At 39.3% G+C, this 19,195-nt stretch overlaps 1 protein-coding gene across 3 annotated transcripts in view; it reads right to left on the minus strand.

Annotated features, from left to right (window-relative positions):
* The window catches only part of LOC117305472 (tyrosine-protein phosphatase non-receptor type 5-like), a 45,435-nt gene that overhangs the window by 23,747 nt on the left and 2,493 nt on the right, over positions 1-19,195 (minus strand). For all 3 annotated transcript variants that reach the window (XM_033790343.1, XM_033790341.1, XM_033790342.1), the window contains exon 2: positions 1,964-2,041. The gene's annotated coding sequence lies outside the window, so the exon portion shown is untranslated. The remainder of the gene's footprint in view (positions 1-1,963; positions 2,042-19,195) is intronic.

Below are 19,195 nucleotides of genomic sequence, written 5' to 3' on the forward strand. Positions count from 1 at the left end.
CAAATTTTAGTTGTAATTTTGGTAATTGTCAATGACCAGAAAAAAGAGCTTCTGCTTATATACAGAGTACATGCTGAAGTCCCAAATCTCATTTCTGCTTCGCTTCTTTGTTTTGCAGTCCTCTTCTAACAACATTCCTGTTTAGTTTGCGGTAACACCATGTGTGTATCTACTTGCTAGGTAGAGTTTGTTCTTAGAGAACTGTCTTGCTTTATTCTACTACCGCGGAGTAGATGTTCGAGGTTCGGGAGACTTCTCAGTTCTGAAAAGAACTGACTCCGCGGTAGTACAGTTAATTACAATCCTATAAGTTAATGTAGTAGTCCCAGCCTATTTCAATACCATCCGCCCAGGCAATAGTTAATAAGCAGGACAGTTCTTCTCAGAACTGAGAAGTCTCCCGAACCCCGAATAATCTACTCTGCGGTAGTAGAGTTAAGCAAGACAGTTCTCTAAGAACAAACTCTACCTGGCAAGTAGATACACACATGGTGTTGCCGCAAACCAAATATATAATGATACTTCACCATGCAATGCCTCAAATCCTCTAAACATTCCTGTCATAAAGAGGTAATTTGACCAGTGAGTCCAATGGATAATATTATAATAAAAGAGAGTCGACTGTATAACATAATCATGCTCAAATTCAATTAAAGAGTTCTGGCCTTCAACAAGAACATTGCAAACCAAATTGATTCACACGTCTGTACTTCGTACATTTATCCTCGTCTCATCGTCTCAATTACCAGTGAGGATTTATATGTTACATTCGTCATGTTCACGATCAGAAGCAAAACAGCAAGGGTAGGAGATCAAGGGTTATTATTTACGTCTCTTGTTCACACCTTATTTTAATTAAAGGCAGTGGACACTATTGGTAATTACTCAAAATAATTATGATGGAGAGAAATTGATAGTATAAAACATTGTGAGAAACGGCTCCCTCTGAAGTGACGTAGTTTTTAAGAAGGAAGTAATTTTCTACGAATTTGATTTTGAGATCTCAAATTTAGAATTTGAGGTCACGAATTGAAGCATCTGAAAGCACACAACTTCGTGGGACAAGAGTGTTTTTTTTCTTTTCATTATTATCTCGCAACTTCAATGACAATTGAGCTCAAGTTTTCACAGGTTTGTTATTTTATGCATTTTTTGAGATGTGACATCAAGTAAGAAGACTGGTCTTTGACAATCCAAAAGTGTCAACTGTCTTTAATACTATTCAGGCCTGTATGCTTTGTTTTTGAAAGGGCAAGGGCACCAAGGCATTTTTTCCTTGGTAAGGGCACCCTATGAGGAAATTGTAAATTTCTACTGGAGCATTTCAAGGGCACCAAGGCAATGACCAGGGGCATGGAGGCGTGAAGTATCAGTCCTGATAATACATGCCCCCTCCTCCTCCCCCATGGATTTAAGCAAAACTGTCATCCAAAATTTAAACAAAAGTCAAGTGCAGAGCAGAATTATATTGATATAATCGGCAGGGTTCTCCCAGTCTTTTTTCCTTTCCAAAACTGTGGGGCATTCTGGACCTAAATTTTGAAATATTTGTGGTTGAAAAAGCCTTCACAACGCCCTGGCAGCCTGGGGCTGTATACTCACCAGGGAGCTGATAAAGATGACAGGCCTAATGACCAGGGCCCAATTTCATGGCTCTGCTTACCCCCGAATTCCGCGCTTACAATCACGATTACCCGCTTACGTGCAAGCGCTGAATTTCTGCGCTAGCCTTGTAAGCGTAGAATACCTAGTAATGTGAAGTACGCAAGCGCAGAAGCCAAAATTCGCCGCTAACCCGTGAAATACGCTTGCCGTAAGCACAGAATTCCCTGCTTCCGTAAGCGCTGAGTCTGTGCTCACGGTAAGCAGAGCCATGAAATTGGGCCCAAGGCACTAATGTACAGCACATTGGGACATGTAATGTTATACAAAATTAAAACAATCGCAAAATATTCAAATTTACCAAAAACTGATGACTGTTTGATGTCTCAAAGTCTGCAAGTCTTGTTCATTCTTCAAAAGCAGGCATAGTGCAGCTCACCTGTAAAATGAAATAAAAAAGAAGCAAACTTGGAGTGTTTTCTGATTTTGTGAATGTGTTTTAAATGTGTAAAGTACAAAAATAAAACCAGGCCTGATACTTCACGGAGGCAACGAAGGCGATTACCTCCGTGTCCCCTGTTCATTACCTTGGTGCCCTTGAAATACTACAGTACAAATTTGCAATTTCATCATAGGGTGCCCTATACCAAGAAGAAAATGTCTTGGTGCCCTTGACTTCTGGCTAGAAGTCTTTTAATATTTAAGTGAGAAATTACCTCTTTCTCAAAATCTACGCTACTACAGAGGGAGCCATTTCTCACAATGTTTTATACTATCAACAGCTCCTAAATGCTTGTTACCAAGTCAGTTTTTAAGTTAATATTTGTTTTGAGTAAGTACCAAACGTGTACCTTCCCTTTAATGTATATCACCCATCATCGTCAAGTATGATAATAATGGTGGGCATTTATAATGCGCCATGTCCGTCATAGTTAAAGGATACTCCTAGTGCTGCAGCGAAAAACCAAATCAGGCGGAGATTGTAAAGGGGGGCAAACCTCTTTAGGAGTGGGGTTATTTTGTGTCCACTTACAAATTAAAGAACACAACACACAGGAACCAAATATGTCCCATCCGAGAGACAAACCAACAATGGTTGTGAGTGCCTTGCCTTAAGGACACAAGTGCAAGACCGGGACTCGAACCAACACCCTGCTGATCAAAAACACCAGTATAGCCCCGAAATAGGACAACCTACACTCGCTTCAGTACTTTTGTAAACAGGTCAACGAACTCTCCCTACAGTCCATCCCACTTAATCATATTTCGCTGTTGACTCAAATTGACAGTCTTTATAGTCTTTGCATGTTTTAACACCTGCTATAATTGAACGCTCCCAATGTACTCCTTTGAGCCTTTAACGAGACTCCCTGAAGCGAAGCGTCTATTTGACTTGCAAATTTCGGCATCTTGAAGAAACAACATACTCTGTAATGAAATAACTATTGATCACTGAAGCAGTAAAGCCAGAGTAGAGTGTATGAAAAAAAAAAAATTTTAAAACGTAAATAATTTGTTCGCTGTAGTACAGCGTTTCCTCATGTTGGTTTGGTCTTCACCGGGGGAAAATTCCCCTGAACCCCCTGGGCATACAGTAATTCAAATGAGGCTGAGTAGATTGTAAACAGAAAACCTGCTTATATCGGCTACCCGCCACAAATATGTATGCCACATAAGCATGACTGGTGTTTTCTATTTTTCTAAGCTAAACTTGATGCTGAAAGAGTTAAAGTTTTGCTTTGTGGGCCTCCCCCTATTATTTAAAAAAGTGTTCTGTATGTATGCTTTGTTTTTGAAAGGGCAAGGGCAGCAAGGCAATTTCTCCTTGGTTAAGGGCACTCTATGAGGAAATTGAAAATTTCTACTGATCAGAGCATTTCAAGGGCACCAAGGCAATGACCAAGGGGCATGGAAGCAATCGCATTTGTTGCCTCCGGGAAGTATCAGGCCGGCATCCAACAACACGATTAGCGACAATGGACCGTTCCGGCTTTCCACTAAGTTCCGCCCACCGCGCACGTGAGCAAGACACGTGTACGAGCACTCCCAATGACATTCTGCACGATTCTGCCGAGCGTGTCAAATATACGTGCACGCATGACCGGGTTTGTCCGACCACAATCATTGCTGTGATTGGTCAAATGGGTGAAAGCGTACAGTTTGATTGACAGGCCGGATTGGTCCATAACAGGTTGAATATAAAACAAGAAGAAATGCTCAGTTTTAGACAAACCCCACTTAAGGAAAATCCACATGTCATGTAATCAGGTAGGGACTGCAGCCCAATCTATAGACAATGTGACCTGTGACATCACATGTTTACGAAACAGCCACAGAGCCTGGACTTCCTGCAGGCACGATTTGTACACAGCCTAATGGAAGAAATAAAAAAAATCTTATATTTTATGGAGATTGCACTGTCTAATTCTTATTAACTTTTGATATGATGAAAGGGGGCACACCTCAAAACTTGTCCACTGAGAAACCACCGAGTCAGTCCCCTATCAACCATTACCGGGTGGCTTCATCCCCATGCACATAAGCTAGCACCTCGGGCCAATACTCGTGAAACGCGGGCATACATGCGTACGTACCAGTTGTAGGGTAATAAGAGTGAATTGCGGCCGATACATTTAATTGCAGGTTGAGAGCCAATACTTGAGAATTGCAGGTGAACACACAGTGTAAAATGCATGCCGATACATAAATTGTATGTGTATGACATTGCATGCGAAATGTGGGCCGATGCATGCAAATTGCGGCAGGTATACAACAGAAGACAAAAATTCATACTATTTTTGTGTTAGATCTACGTACACGTTCAATTACATTAACTAAAAATCATAAAATAAAACCAATTAAAGGGAAGTACACGTTTGGTAATTACTCAAAACAAATATTATTTTAAAAACTGACTTGGTAACGAGCATTGGAGAGCTGTTGATAGTATAAAACATTGTGAGAAACGGCTCCCTCTGAAGTAACGTAGTTTTTGAGAAAGAGGTAATTTCTCACCAAAATAATAAAAGTCTTCTAGCTAGAAGTCTTTTATTCTTTATCTGAAAGCACACAAATTCGTCCAACCAGGGAGTTTTTCTTACCATCATTTTCTCACAACTTCAATAACAATTGAGCCCAAATTTTCACAGGCTTGTTATTTTATGGTTATGATGAGATACACCAAGTGAGAAGACTGGTCTTTGACAATTACCAAACGTGTACAGTGCCTTTAAAATGTTCCATATTGCTCCACAATAGATAGAATCATACCACTTGAACTATATGTAAACAATACAAGGTCTTTGTTTCAATTCAGCGTGCTTACATGTGTAGGCCAAAATAGCACAATTGGGGGTCCAGATTGTGTCTGAGAAGCGTAACTGCAGTAACGTTTTTCAGATTCAAAATTTGGTCGATAAAAACTGATCCTTTTTCCATTTCCAAATTACTTCAAATTGAAATGTTTCTCAAAATGGTTTATTCTATTGAAGGCTTCTAACCAAAAGATGTATTGGCATTAATTCCAACAGTGATTATACTTCCCTTTAAAGGAAGATGAAAGATATGCCCATAATAGTTAATGTACATTGCAGAGTAATGCCATAAATCTTTAATATATATATATTTTTTCCAAACGTACCAAGCTTTAGAAATCCCAAAATATTATCCAATGCCGAGGACTGTACATGTAGATGCCATTGTCACTCGATCCAGTCCCAAGCACAACACTCCACATCACTCCATTGACGTCACTAGGGAACCTTCGAACCCCCCCCCCCCCTGGTTCAGTTCCGCTCTGTCTCCTAGCAACCTTGCATCCTGCTATATTATGTTTGCCTAGTCAAGCACAGATATCCAGGTGATGCAATGATGTGAGGTTGGCAATGTCCACAGGGGGATCTAGTATTAACCATATGGCTCTTACTGGTGGGACTGGTCGCTGTGTATGGGCATAGTCTTTTTAATGATTGAATTTCAATGTGAATTCCATTGCATCAGGCATGCAACTGTAACTTCACACAAAAAAGAGAAAATTACAAAACTCCAATGGTGTTTTGTTTTGATGCCACAAGTGAAAAAAGAGGAATTCAGCTACGTGCATCCTACATACATGTACATACATGTACTATCACTATCAGATTCAATAGTTACTACAGTACTCAATATTGCCATTCAGTGTGCACAGAACCGAGCAGTTTGAATTTTGGAGGTTGGCGACGTCCACAGGGGGATCCAGTATTAACCATTATGGCTGTTAGTGGCATGGTCCCTCTGGTGGGATACTACACATTTCTCGTCGCTGTTTATGGGCATACATATAATAGTCTTTTAATGATTGAATTTCACTGTAAATTCCACCGCACAGTGCTAGCCTATTCACATGACAGAAATTTAACTGGGGTTCCTTGCTTAAAGCCATTAGCGTTTCGTCGTGTCATGACATGTGTTTAAAATAAATCGGTAATTCTCGCTAACGAGAATTGATATTGTTTTAATGTTTTCTCAAAAAGTAAAGCATTTCATGGAACAATATTTCAAGAGAAGTCTTTCACCATTACCTTCTGTACACCCTGTAAATTATTTGTAAATCTGTGAATTATTTCTTTTTTTTCTGTACCGAAAGTGTATAATGGTTTTAACTTCAGCATGGTTGTAAAATGTAGTAATGTTTGAAAATAATTTACAAGAGAGCGAGGGTGAAGTGTCAGGCATGATTTCCTTTGAATAGCAGTGAGCATCCTCCATAATGTAGTATGAGCAAATTGCTAAACAAAATTAATAAATTGCTACTCAAAAATCATCATTTGCTACTCTTGGTATGTAATGTGCACAAAATAAGTGCAGTTTAAATTTCTGAGGTTGGCAATGTCCACAGTGGAATTCAGAGTAAAACCATACGGTAAGCTTGGGCGATATTATCACGATATTATCGTATATCGCGATATTAATTTGAAAACGATTTTGATATCGGATGGATTTGGTTTTAATCGAAATATCGATATATTGCAATATCGATTAAATATCGATTAAATCTCGCAATATCGCGATGTATATTGCTAGCTGAGACATCTTGCACTCCATAGGTTTGGAGTAAAACCAGAAGAATAGGTCATTAGAACACCTCTCTTATGCTATGACTGTCTCTTCTACAACTTTCACTTGGAGTTTGAAGACTGATGATGTCAAATTTAATTAATCGCGATTATATAGAATATCGCGATATATTGTCGGTGATATATCGTGAATAAAGTAAATCGATATCGCCCAAGCTTACCATACCGCTGTTACAGGCATGATCCCGCTGGTGAGACTCTACATTGTACCAGTGTACGTGTATAGCTCGTCGCTGTGTATGGGCAATTAGTCTTTTGACGATTGAATTTCACTGTCAATTCCACAGCATTTTTTTGTATTACTGTATAATTTAGAACAGTTCATACTGTCTGATCCATGCTACATGTAACTAGAGGGTTTGGGTAATTTTTGTGCGACACGAAACACAAATCATTTTCTCCTTTGAGAAAATTGTAAACTTCTACTGTGAGTATTTCAAGAGGAACACGTTGCCTTGGATCAGATGTGTTGGTCTATGTAACCCATTGTTATAAACTGCATGGTTAGAAAGAGGTTTTAAAAGTAGAATACAATGATCCACACAAATATGCCTCGAAATTGCGTAGTTTTCCTTTTACCTCGTCATCAAACACAGACGGCCATTTACTAGTGGTAGTCAAATTTTTCTTAATTAATGCATGTATAGGATTAGGCCATCCTAATGCATCAGTAATGAGATAAAGTTACCGTTGTATTTTAAGAGCATGCAGCTATCCTTTTCAGTTTAAGCTCCATGATTAGAGTCATATTAAAATGTGCGCAAAATAAATTTATTCAAAATAAATTTAGTGGAACAGGAAATTAATTTTGAAGTTGATTGCCTTAATTTATAATGTGTTGAATATGTAGGCATACAAATATGTCTACGTGTTTTGCGCAAAATAAATTTATTCAAAATAAATTTAGTGGAACAGGAAATTAATTTTGAAGTTGATTGCCTTAATTTATAATGTATTGAATATGTAGGCATACAAATATGTCTACATGTTTTATATGAATATAACTAATGTAAAAAGAAAGTTTGTACGTGTAGTTAAAACACATGATACAAAAGTAAGTACAACTATTTGGGTATTAAAGACACTGGAAGCTATTGGTAATTGTCAAAGACTAGTCTTCACAGTTGGTGTATCACAACATACTCATAAAATAACAAACATGTGAAAATTTGAGCTCAATAGGTCGTCCAAGTTGCGAGATATTAATGAAAGAAAAAACACCATTGTCGCACCATGGTCACACGAAGTTGTGTGCTTTCAGATGCTTGATTTTGAGACCTCAAATTCTAAATCTGAGGTCTCGAAATCAAATTCGTGAAAAATTACTTCTTTCTCGAAAACTATGTCACTTCAGAGGGAGCTGTTTCTCACAATGTTTTATACTATCAACCTCTCCCCATTACTCGTAATCAAGAAAGGTTTTATGATAATAATTATTTTGAGTAATTACCAATAGTGTCCATTGCCTTTAAGGGTTTGCCACAAACTTGTTTAGTGACTGGCATGCAGGACCAGTTAGCTTGTCATTTCACTAGTCCATTAGCTTCTTCACAACTGCATAATTCAAGAAACAGGGATATTTTCAAAACTAAACCAGCCAGCTGGATCACTTGGAGGGAAATCTGACTGGTCCTTAGGTGTTTGACCTGGCATTTGTAACCATTTCATCTGTATATCATCATCACAATAATCTTGGTTTCGCCATCTTGGGAGTCAATCACCATGATACCTGCGCATTTTATGTGACACTAGGGCTTATACATTAACGAATTTACCCCAACAATCAGGACCCAATTTCATAGAGCTGCTAAACGATTTGTAAGCTAATTTTCGTGCTTACTTTAGAAGAACAATTTTTTAAGGTGTAATTGTTTTTCACAGGTACATGTATAGCAAGAAAATTAGGTGTCCACCATGGATTACGCATTGTGATGTCATTTATTATCAGGCCTCAGCACCGGAAGGGTAGCTCACCTTGCTTGCGATTCCAGTTAGCAGCACTATGAAATGGAAAACGAAGAGTAAGCACATAATCGGTCGTTTAAGCAGCTCTATGAAATAGGAGACTTTCCAACGCTAGGCGGCAGCAGACATACCGGGTAAATTTCCATTGTTTACGTAGTTCTGAACATGCGCATAATTCTGAGAACAATGGATTTACCCGGTAAGTCTGCTGCCCTCTATCGTCCCAGAAAGTCTCCCATTGGGCCCAGGTGAGCGCGGCAACAGTTAGGCATTTACACAAATCTGCAGAGGGTGGAGGGGGAGGGGGAAGGGGGAGCAGATTCTCATAGCAGGCAAACTTCCATGAAATATTTTCCTGATATTTCCACGCAAAAAAAGTGTCTCATGAAAACAGTCAAGATAGTGATGGGTTGTTTACACCGATTTTTGTTACGACTCCCATGACCAGTTGAGCTTAAATTCTCGGACAGGTTTGTTATTTCACAGTGTTGGGTCACGTAAAGTGCAGGTACCTGTCTTTGATAAATGTTACCTGCATGGTTTAATTACATACTCAAACCCAAACTGTACTTTTTGAGAGCTCAGTCCAGTGCATTGGCAACTTCACATTGATGAACCCTACACCTTGTTAAGCCTAAGGGCTTTTAATTAATTGGTAAAATGTCTCATGTCCTTTATTCTTTGTGTTCAAACTAGACAACTTTACAACTACAGACATTCACAATATCCGCTGGAAATAATTGGAAGGGATATGCTTGGGGCAATTAAACAAGCGTCTCTGTACTGTGTTAGGCGCACCGACCACAATCTGTCACGAACCATGGCTGCTAAATGCTATTACAGGTACGTTGGATGGGAGGTCTCAAAATTAAATTCATGGAAAATTACTTCTTTCCCGAAAACTAGGTCTAACTTCAGAGAGAGCTGTTACTCACAATGTTTTATACCATCAACCTCAGCTCTCCCCATTACTCGTTACCAAGTAAGGTTTTATGATGATATTTATTTTGAGTAATTACCAACTAAGTCCACTGCCTTTAAGCTACTTATTTTTGTGCTTATAAATAAAGATCTAAAGAAATTGGGCAATGGTCTAACACCTGGTCCCTGTGTTAGCGTCTCCTAGTATACGTACATACATGTAATGTGAATTAGGAATTGCACAGGCACACCTTCCTAATGTACCTGCAGTAGTTGACTACATCGCACTTTCATGAACTCTGTTCAGACAAGTGCCCTGGGCCACAATGCTGCAAAAAAGTACATTCGGGCCCGATACTTCACAAGAGGCAATGAAGGCGATTGCCTCGATGCCCCTCGATCATTGCCTAGGTGCCCTTGAAATGCTACAGTAGAAACTTACAATTCCCTCATCGGGTGCCCTTTACCCGGGAAAACATGACTTGGTGCCCTTGCCCTTTAAAAACCGAAGCATATAGGCCTGAAGGTACACTATATTGTAGGGAAAAACCACCCCTACCCAAGTGACACTAACCTATAGATCGTGTACAATCAGGTTTAAGCATCATTAACTTAATGTGGTCACATTTATTACTGTACTGACATGACTGAGTGCAAACCATGTGTGGGCGAAATCCAGAATGAATAAATCAAAAGGAATTAGAACATTGATTTTTCAAGGCTCAATAGACATGGGTTTTAAAGAAAAAGTATTTTCAAATTGTCAGACCATAGAATTCAAACCGCCGTTAGATCATGCGATAATACTCGATTAGTTGTCCCGCCGCTACTACTACAATAATAGTCGTGACTACCACAAAAATAATCGTGACTACCTGTTTGGTGATCCAATTGTGTCGCTCACAACTATTCACATCATAATTTACTTACGAAACACAATCAGACATCAGTGACACAATCCTTCAATCCTTTCAGCACAAATTTTACTATCACGCTTGTGGCAAACATGATGCCGCAAAGCATCTTGGGAATTTGAAATTATATCGTTGCGGTACCCGCTGGCAAAACATAGGATTCGAACTGCCTCAAGCTACCGGGCAATCTCGGTAGTCTAGTTGGTAAGACACTGCTCTAGAATTGCAAGGGTCGTGGGTTCGAATCCCACCTAGTAAAATGCCTGTGATATTTTTTCACAGGACTCGGGGAAGTACTGAGTATACAGTGCTTACACACATCGGTGTATGGGTAATAAAAAATAATTAAAAAATTAGTCGCCACTAGTGTCAAAGTCAGGACTATTTGAGGCGCAATTAGTCGAGTGGTAAATTTTACTAATTCGCCCAGGCCTAGTAGGCAACCTTCTACACAACACAACCAACTTACAGCAGCTCAGGCTCTGACTCAAGAGGAGTGGAAGGTGCCAAGAAGGGAAATTGCCAGACGGCACTAAGCAAAGCCGACATAATGACAGCAACGCTGTCTCAAACAAACACACATGCTCCGTTTTACGTTTATAACTTGATCAGCTTAATTGCCGTTGTCTCTGATCAAGGTTTAGCTTCATGCAATTAGAGAGGTGTTGTTATTTCTGATTTGAAAGTCATCATCATATTAAAGGGGTACTTATTCATGGCCTATTAAGCCCCTTTCAGATGAAAGCACTTTAGCAAGGGTCCCATGCTAAATTGTAGCATGGTTGTACACATTTTACAAAATGTTCATTGTGTGAAAGAACAACTGTTGCAAAACATTGTCACATTTGCTACATTTTACAACCGTGCTAAAGTTAAGCAAGGGACCCCAGCTAAATGTATGTCGTGTGAATAGCACTTGGGCTAGAGTCATGAGTACTAAGTATGCAGGAGTGCATGTGCTACCAGGCCTGTATGCTTCATTTTTGAAAGGGCAAGGGCGCCAACGCATATAATTCTCCTTGGTAAAACTAAAGGGAACCTTATGAGGAAATTGTAAATTTCTACATTGAGCATTTCAAGGGCGCAAACTAGGCATTGACCATGGGGGTAAGGAGGCAATCGCCTTTGTTGTGAAGTATAAGGCGCGAGGCTTGTGTACTAAGTGTATACAAATGAACATGCTGGCTACTTACAAATTACAAACTGTATTCTAATTAGCTTGAGAATAATAAATCATTCTGGCAATGAGGTCACTATTCACACTACACAGTACGCAACCTGAGAGCCTGTGAGTGACCAGAAGAGGGTACAATTTCCCGTGGCTTTTAAGGGAAATACAACTATTGGCTTTGTTATAGCACTCAAATCCGTCACTCAGTTGACGCTCAAGGCACATTAAACATTCAGTATTTTCCTGCAAGGTACAGTATGTGGGACTAAGTTGGAGTTATGAGACCTATGCCTTCACTAAGCACAAATGTTGGGTTAACTAGGTGCTGTGGGGCAATATGCTGCCAATCAAACAAGGAACACCGGGTGAACCCCTTCTCTTTCGATAAGTGCACTGGGTTCTTTTTTGTGCGTTACACAACACACAGGACCAACAGCTTTACGTCCCATCCAAAGAACGAAGCATCATGGTTTTGTGTCTTGCTTTTAAAGGACACATGTGTCACGACTGGAACCCGAACCCACACTCTGCTGATAAGAAACACCAGAGCTCGAGTCCAGGGCTCTTGACCGCTAGGCCACTAAACGCCTCTTCTGGTAACTCGTAGGCCCAAAGGGTGCAGACCTGCACTAGTGAGAGGCCAGTACACCTCATTTTCGAAAATTGTTTACAAATAAATCAGGATTTTTTAGCTGCCCGTTTCATTTCAATAACTGTGGGGATACAGTGATTTTTTCATACAAGTTGAGGATCCGTATTTAAACATGTTAAATAACACAGAATGATTAACGTCACTAGTATTGATTGATAATACACAGAATAGTGCTTGCTTTTCATTGTTTTTTAGTTTTTTATTGGCTAATGATGTGTGATACAAAGGAGTACTGCATCCCTCATTTACATACAACCCTGCCCCATCTGTCAGTTGTACATTTGTGACCCAAGGAGAACTTTGTTCCATCGGGTAAAATACCCCAATTGGGATAGTTTAGGTGACAATTATTGTCAGCCATATCATTGCGTAATGTATTCCTGACCATCTGATAATTGAACCAATTGGGGACTGCTGATACCCTCATTGGGAGAATACAAACCCAATCAAGGTAAAAGTATACCCCAATTGGGATAGTTTAGGTGACAATTATTGTCAGCCATATCATTGCGTAATGTATTCATGACCATCTGATAATTGAACCAATTGGGGACTGCTGATACCCTCATTGGGAGAATACAAACCCAATCAAGGTAAAAGTATACCCCAATTGGGATAGTTTAGGTGACAACAAATTGTCAGCCATAGCATGGTGTAATGCGTGACCCCTGAAAGTTGTCAGAATTTGGGACTGCTGATATTTGTGTGTGTCTTCAATGAGAGAATACAATCCCAATAATTTTTCAAAGTAAAAGTAGACCCCATTTGGGATACATGCATGTAGCATAGGTGAGAACAAATTGTCAGCCATATCATGGCTTAATCCACTGCTGCCCCAATGGTCTGCAGCCAGTAGATCAAAAACATTTTTAAAGTTAATTAACATGTTAATTTTTTTGCAAAAACAGGTTAAACCCTTTAAAGGCACTGGACAATATTGGTAATTACTCAAAATAATTGTTAGCATAAAAACCTACTTGGGAACGAGTAATGGGCAGCTGTTGATAGTATAAAACATTATGAGAAACAGCTCCTCCTGAAGTGAAGTAGTTTTCGAGAAAGAAGTAATTTTCCATGGATTTGATTTCGAGACATCAGATTTAGAATTTGATGTCTCGAAATCAAGCATCTGAAAGCACACAACTTCGCGTGACAAGGGTGTTTTTTCTTTCATAGTTATCTCGCAACCTCGATGACCAATTGAGCTCAAATTTTCACAGGTTTGTTATTTTATGCATATGTTGCCCCCTAGGCAGTGGACTCTAAATCTCCTGTTAGAAAACACTTTCTATATGTAGGCTTGTGCACAAAAATACTGCAGTTTTACAGTGTAAACAAACAAAAATGAAGTAAAAAAATAATATTTGTAATTTTTTGTTTGTCTAACTGTCTGAAAAGTATAATAAGAAAAAGTGTGAAATCAAAATTTTTAAGAGTTATCCTTGTTTCCAGACAGTCGATGTACTGGCTGTAGACCGGTAGGGCAGCCGTGTCAATCTGACAGGGCTGGGGCATCGCAGGGTATTGTGTTATCATTACAGAATTGTCCCAATTGGGGCAGGGCCTGGGGCATCGCACGGTATTGTGTTATCATCACAGAATTGTCCCAATTGGGGCAGGGCCGAAGCATTGCAGGGTATAGTGTTATCATCACAGATTTGTCCCTATTGGGGCAGGGCCGGGGCATCGCAGGGTATTATGTTATCATCACATAGTTGTCTCAATTGGGGCAGAGCTTGGGCATCGCAGGGTATTATGTTACCATCACAGAGTTGCCCAAATTAGGGCAGGGCCAAGGCATCGCAGGGTATTATGTTATCATCACAGAGTTGCCCAAATTAGGGCAGCCGCAGGGCCAAGGCATCGCAGGGTATGTCACCATCACAGAGTTGCCCAAATTAGGGCAGGGCCAAGGCATCGCAGGGTATTATGTTATCATCACAGAGTTGCCCAAATTAGGGCAGGGCCAAGGCATCGCAGGGTATAATGTCACCATCACAGAGTTGCCCAAATTAGGGCAGGGCCAAGGCATCGCAGGGTATTATGTTATCATCACAGAGTTGCCCAAATTAGGGCAGGGCCAAGGCATCGCAGGGTATAATGTCATCATCACAGAGTTGCCCAAATTAGGGCAGGGCCAAGGCATCGCAGGGTATAATGTCATCATCACAGAGTTGTCCAAATAAGGCCAGGGCCAAGGCATCGCAGGGTATAATGTTATCATCACAGAGTTGCCCAAATTAGGGCAGGGCCAAGGCATCGCAGGGTATAATGTCATCATCACAGAGTTGTCCAAATAAGGCCAGGGCCAAGGCATCGCAGGGTATTGTGTTAACATCTTGAAATTTCCCCATTGATATCAATGTAACCATTTCGAGGCTGAGAGAACAAAATAGTCTGGTTCCTATTTGCATACTGATTATCAGCATTCGTTATTGTTATTCGATACAAGGAACGTGACCAAGATGGAGGCAGCATGATAAAGGTCTATTCGGGCAGGGCCTGGGCATTGCACGGTATTGTGTTATCATCACAGAATTGTCCCAATTGGGGCAGGGCCTGGGCATTGCACGGTATTGTGTTATCATCACAGAATTGTCCCAATTGGGGCAGGGCCGGAGCATTGCAGGGTATAGTGTTATCATCACAGATTTGTCCCAATTGGGGCAGGGCCAGGGCATAGCAGGGTATTGTGTTATCATCACAGAGATGTGTCCCAATTGGGGACCGCTACTCATTGCGAGAATATAGATCCAATCAAGGTAAAACTATACCCCAATTGAGTACGTGACGAGGATCTTGTGACTATCCAGCAGGGCACAGCTGTTCTACACCTCAAAAAAAAATGATAGCCTTCAATGACATCATTGTTGCCATAGCAACGAACGGTTCGATGACGAGTACCGGTATTAAATAAATGTTCACTATCCACTGTGTTACAGTACATAATTACATTGTGCAAAATATGTTAGTATGGAACATACACTGTACATGTCCAACATTCATAAATTATTACGACTATGCTAGGCAGCTAGGGTCGAGATGTTAGAGGTCATTATTTATTTGTTGATATTTTTATGGAATCTTTTCACACCGTGAAAAGAAATTTTTATGTACTTTGTAAAATGGTTAATACAATATTGAATTGAATTGAGTGTACGTTTCATGTAGATTTGTAAAACACCTCTAATGTATTAGCATCAATACAAGTTTACTTGATCTACCATTTCCATGGTAGATTGTGAATGTATTGGTTGAGAACCAATCATGTGACGTGTTACAGTGTACAAAGATATCAGTACACGTGTACATGCAGGGAACGATCCTGTAAGTATTTTTGCATAGCTTCATGGCTTGGCACCCAACTATATCAACCCGACTCGTTGTACCTAAAACTCATACCCCCACTATGACGACCGGGCATTTTCTCACATTGCACTCAGTCTTATGGAACAAGCTACCCATCGACATCAGAAACACTCGTTCTCTCAACACATTTCAGACTCACATCAAGAAACTTCTGCTTACCAATACTAAGTTATTAACAATTACAATACTGTATTGATGTTATTTTCAGAGAGCATTTTGTGATATCTTTTCTCTAGCGCCTTGAGTAATTCTTTTACTAGAAAGTGTGCTTGATAAGTTTGTATTATTATTATAGCAAAATATTTGGAATGACATTGGTTGTACACATTGAGTAGCAAATGATGATTTTCGAGTAGCCACTTGCTATCACTATTATTTAATACAAGAAAATCGTTCACGTACACCACTCATGGGAACATGAGGCATGGACATACCCCAAGGGGTGCATTACCTTGTCATTGATCATGCCCACCGTTGGTCGATTCATTGCTTTGTACAATATTGGAAATAGCCATGAGGTTGTAATTACGCTGGTACTAGGTAAATTGATTTATTCCTGTGCGATGTGCTGTAGGGAACAGCGAAGCCATTTTTTTCATCAATGATCACTATTGAGCAAGTTTGAGTGAGGCACTGTACATGTAGTCGACCATTGGTTGACTTTGCCTGGTACCCAGGATGTATTGAATGCATCTATGTAGGCAACCAGGCAAAATCAACCAATGGTCGACTAGAGTGCCTCTGACGAATTTGCTCATTATTGTGCAGGCCTGTATGTTTTTTAAAGGGCAAGGGCACCTTCGGCATTTTCTCCTTTGTAAAGGCATTGTGAAGGGCACCATATGAGGAGAATGCAAATTTCAGCATTTCAAGGGCACCAACTTACCAAGGCAATGACCAGGGGGCACAAAGGCAATCACCTCCGTTGCCTCCATGACGTATCGGGCCTTGTTGTTTACAAATCATTTGCTACTGTTTGTCTGGGTGTTTTTTTGAATGTGCCAATTTTGTCATACTTTGTAATTTTGGAAGATGACAGTTACAGGGCTCACTTTCATGGCTCTGTTTAAAGCAACGAATCGGCGCTTACGGAAACAGGGAAATCCTTGCTTACGTCAAGTGTATTTATTATTACGGTAAGCAGGGAATGTTGGCTTGTGTGCGTGCGTACAGTACTCCCTGTTTTCATGCATCCTTAGCTCACACAGCTACACGTAGCCCATGTTTATGTTAGTACCGGTTTAATATTTGAACAAGCACAAAGGGAAGATTCATCTCATATTAGGATTATGGGTAAGTGCGTATTCTTCAATACTAAACAGAATTGAAAGATATTTACCATGCTGAAAAAAAATCAATATATTTGAGCAAAAACACAGGAACGCCGGACTTGTCAATTCATGACAGGCCACAAAAACTACAATGTAATGTAAAATCACTTGCCTGAATGTTAATTTGGAGCCCTTAATAATGTAAACATGAGATGTAAACACAAAACTATCCGACAGGAAAAAAATTACAACGAAAATGGTGGATTTTGTTTGTTGTTGTTCCGCCATGACAGTTCATAAATGTTGGACACACACACAAGTCTGTACAAAGCTTACATTCCGTACCTGTGTATGTTTTGTATAAAAAGGTGGGATGTAGTCTGGGACACGCACAATGTAAAAATCACTTGCCTCATATCTTAATTTGGAGCCCTTAATAATGTAAACATCAAGTGTAAACACAAGACAATCCAACAGAAAAAAAAGTCGACGAAAATGTTGGTTTTGTTTGTTTGTTTATTTGTTTGTTTGTCTGTTTTTAGTTTGTTTGTTCAGCCATGACAGTTCATACAATAGTACGCACACTCTGCACAATGCTTACATTCCGTACCTGCTTACGTTTTGTATGTGGGCTGTTTTACTGGGATTCGCACAATGTCCACATGTTAGATTCCCACATGGGTTCAGGTTTTATCAATAACACTTTCAGTACCCTGGTGGGTGTTATCTATTGTTTTTTACAAACAAAATGATTACAGGATGGATTTAAATAATGTAACATCCGCGTACTTTAATAATAATTAAAGGGCATGTTCTACACTTTCAGTATACAATGAAACGTAGTATGAGTATGTCCAATGTGTACAAGCCAAGAGGTTTGGTTATTGGATTTGCCTCATGCAATAGTCCAGATTTCCTCTAACTATTCTGTGGCAATAGCCGAACGTCAACGAAATGCTCAATATTTTTTTTAAGATCCTTATAATATACGGAAAAACTACAATTATTTGTGTGTACTTGCATAATAATTAAAGAACACGTTCTACACTATAGGCCTACAAGTAAAAACCAAGAGGTTTTATTATTGGACTTTCCTGATGAAATGGAATATATTGTACATTGTAGTCAAGAATTCCTCTTTAATTATTCTGCGACATTCAATGCCAGAACTAATTGCATTAAATAATATGTTTCAAAACAGGCCAGGAATTTTGTCTTTAAAAGAGCAAATGCAATTTTTGCAAAGGACACTTTCGTATCCAAAAACCAAGGACGTATTACCTCTTTAAATACTATCAATTTATCTAATCAGTGAATAACAAAAAGGAAATGTTAAAAAGATTATTAATATGATGATTAAAATAGTTGAGATGAAACTATGATGAGTTTTAATCCTAAGTAGGGATAGAATATTCAAAGGAAACAAGTTTAAATGAAGTTTTCAACACAAAATTGTAAAAATTATAATGTAATGTTTAATATTGTGACAAAATATCATAGAGCAGGATCCAGTTCTGTCCCTCACTTGAGGAACGAAAATCAACAGACAATGCTTTTATTAGGCCTACAGGTGATAGCAGATAAAAACTGATTTAACCAAGTATGTTTACTTGCTAATAATGTTTTTAAAAACAAAAACAGTAATATTTATTGAAACTTCATTTAGGATTTTAAGCAGGGGTTTTTACCATTTGGCACATTTTGTTATTATTTTAACATGGAATGCTTAAATCTCTTCATGACAACTCAAAATGTAGTTATTGAGATAAGCCTAAATTCCCACTGCCGATTGGTGTTTTAAGACATAATGCAATGAAATTAAAGAACAGCTGTTGTCATTGAACTGTAACCTAGTTATTAGCGTGGGCATCTGCGCTGACCATTACATCATAATTTAATGAACGGTGCTCTCTGTGATGTGATTGTGATGGCCAGTACGCATACTTGTGCAGTTAACTGGGTTAAAGTTCATCATTCTTACAATCGTATTAAGGCTTAGGCCTATAAAAGAAACGTTACAGAGATGGTAAAGAACAAAAATCGTGAAGATCACAGGTATAAAACTTACATGGTCATGATAGTTGAAAACATCCCATGGAATGTTTCTGTCCCTGTCTGAGATGTCATATTCGATGAGAATACTTTGCATATGGAGTTAATCACTCAGTGAGCGTTTTATTCATTTTTATTTTTGCATCGATGCAATGCAAAATTTT

This window comes from Asterias rubens, chromosome 22 (assembly GCF_902459465.1).
Source record: "Asterias rubens chromosome 22, eAstRub1.3, whole genome shotgun sequence".
Taxonomy (NCBI): Eukaryota; Metazoa; Echinodermata; class Asteroidea; order Forcipulatida; family Asteriidae; genus Asterias; species Asterias rubens.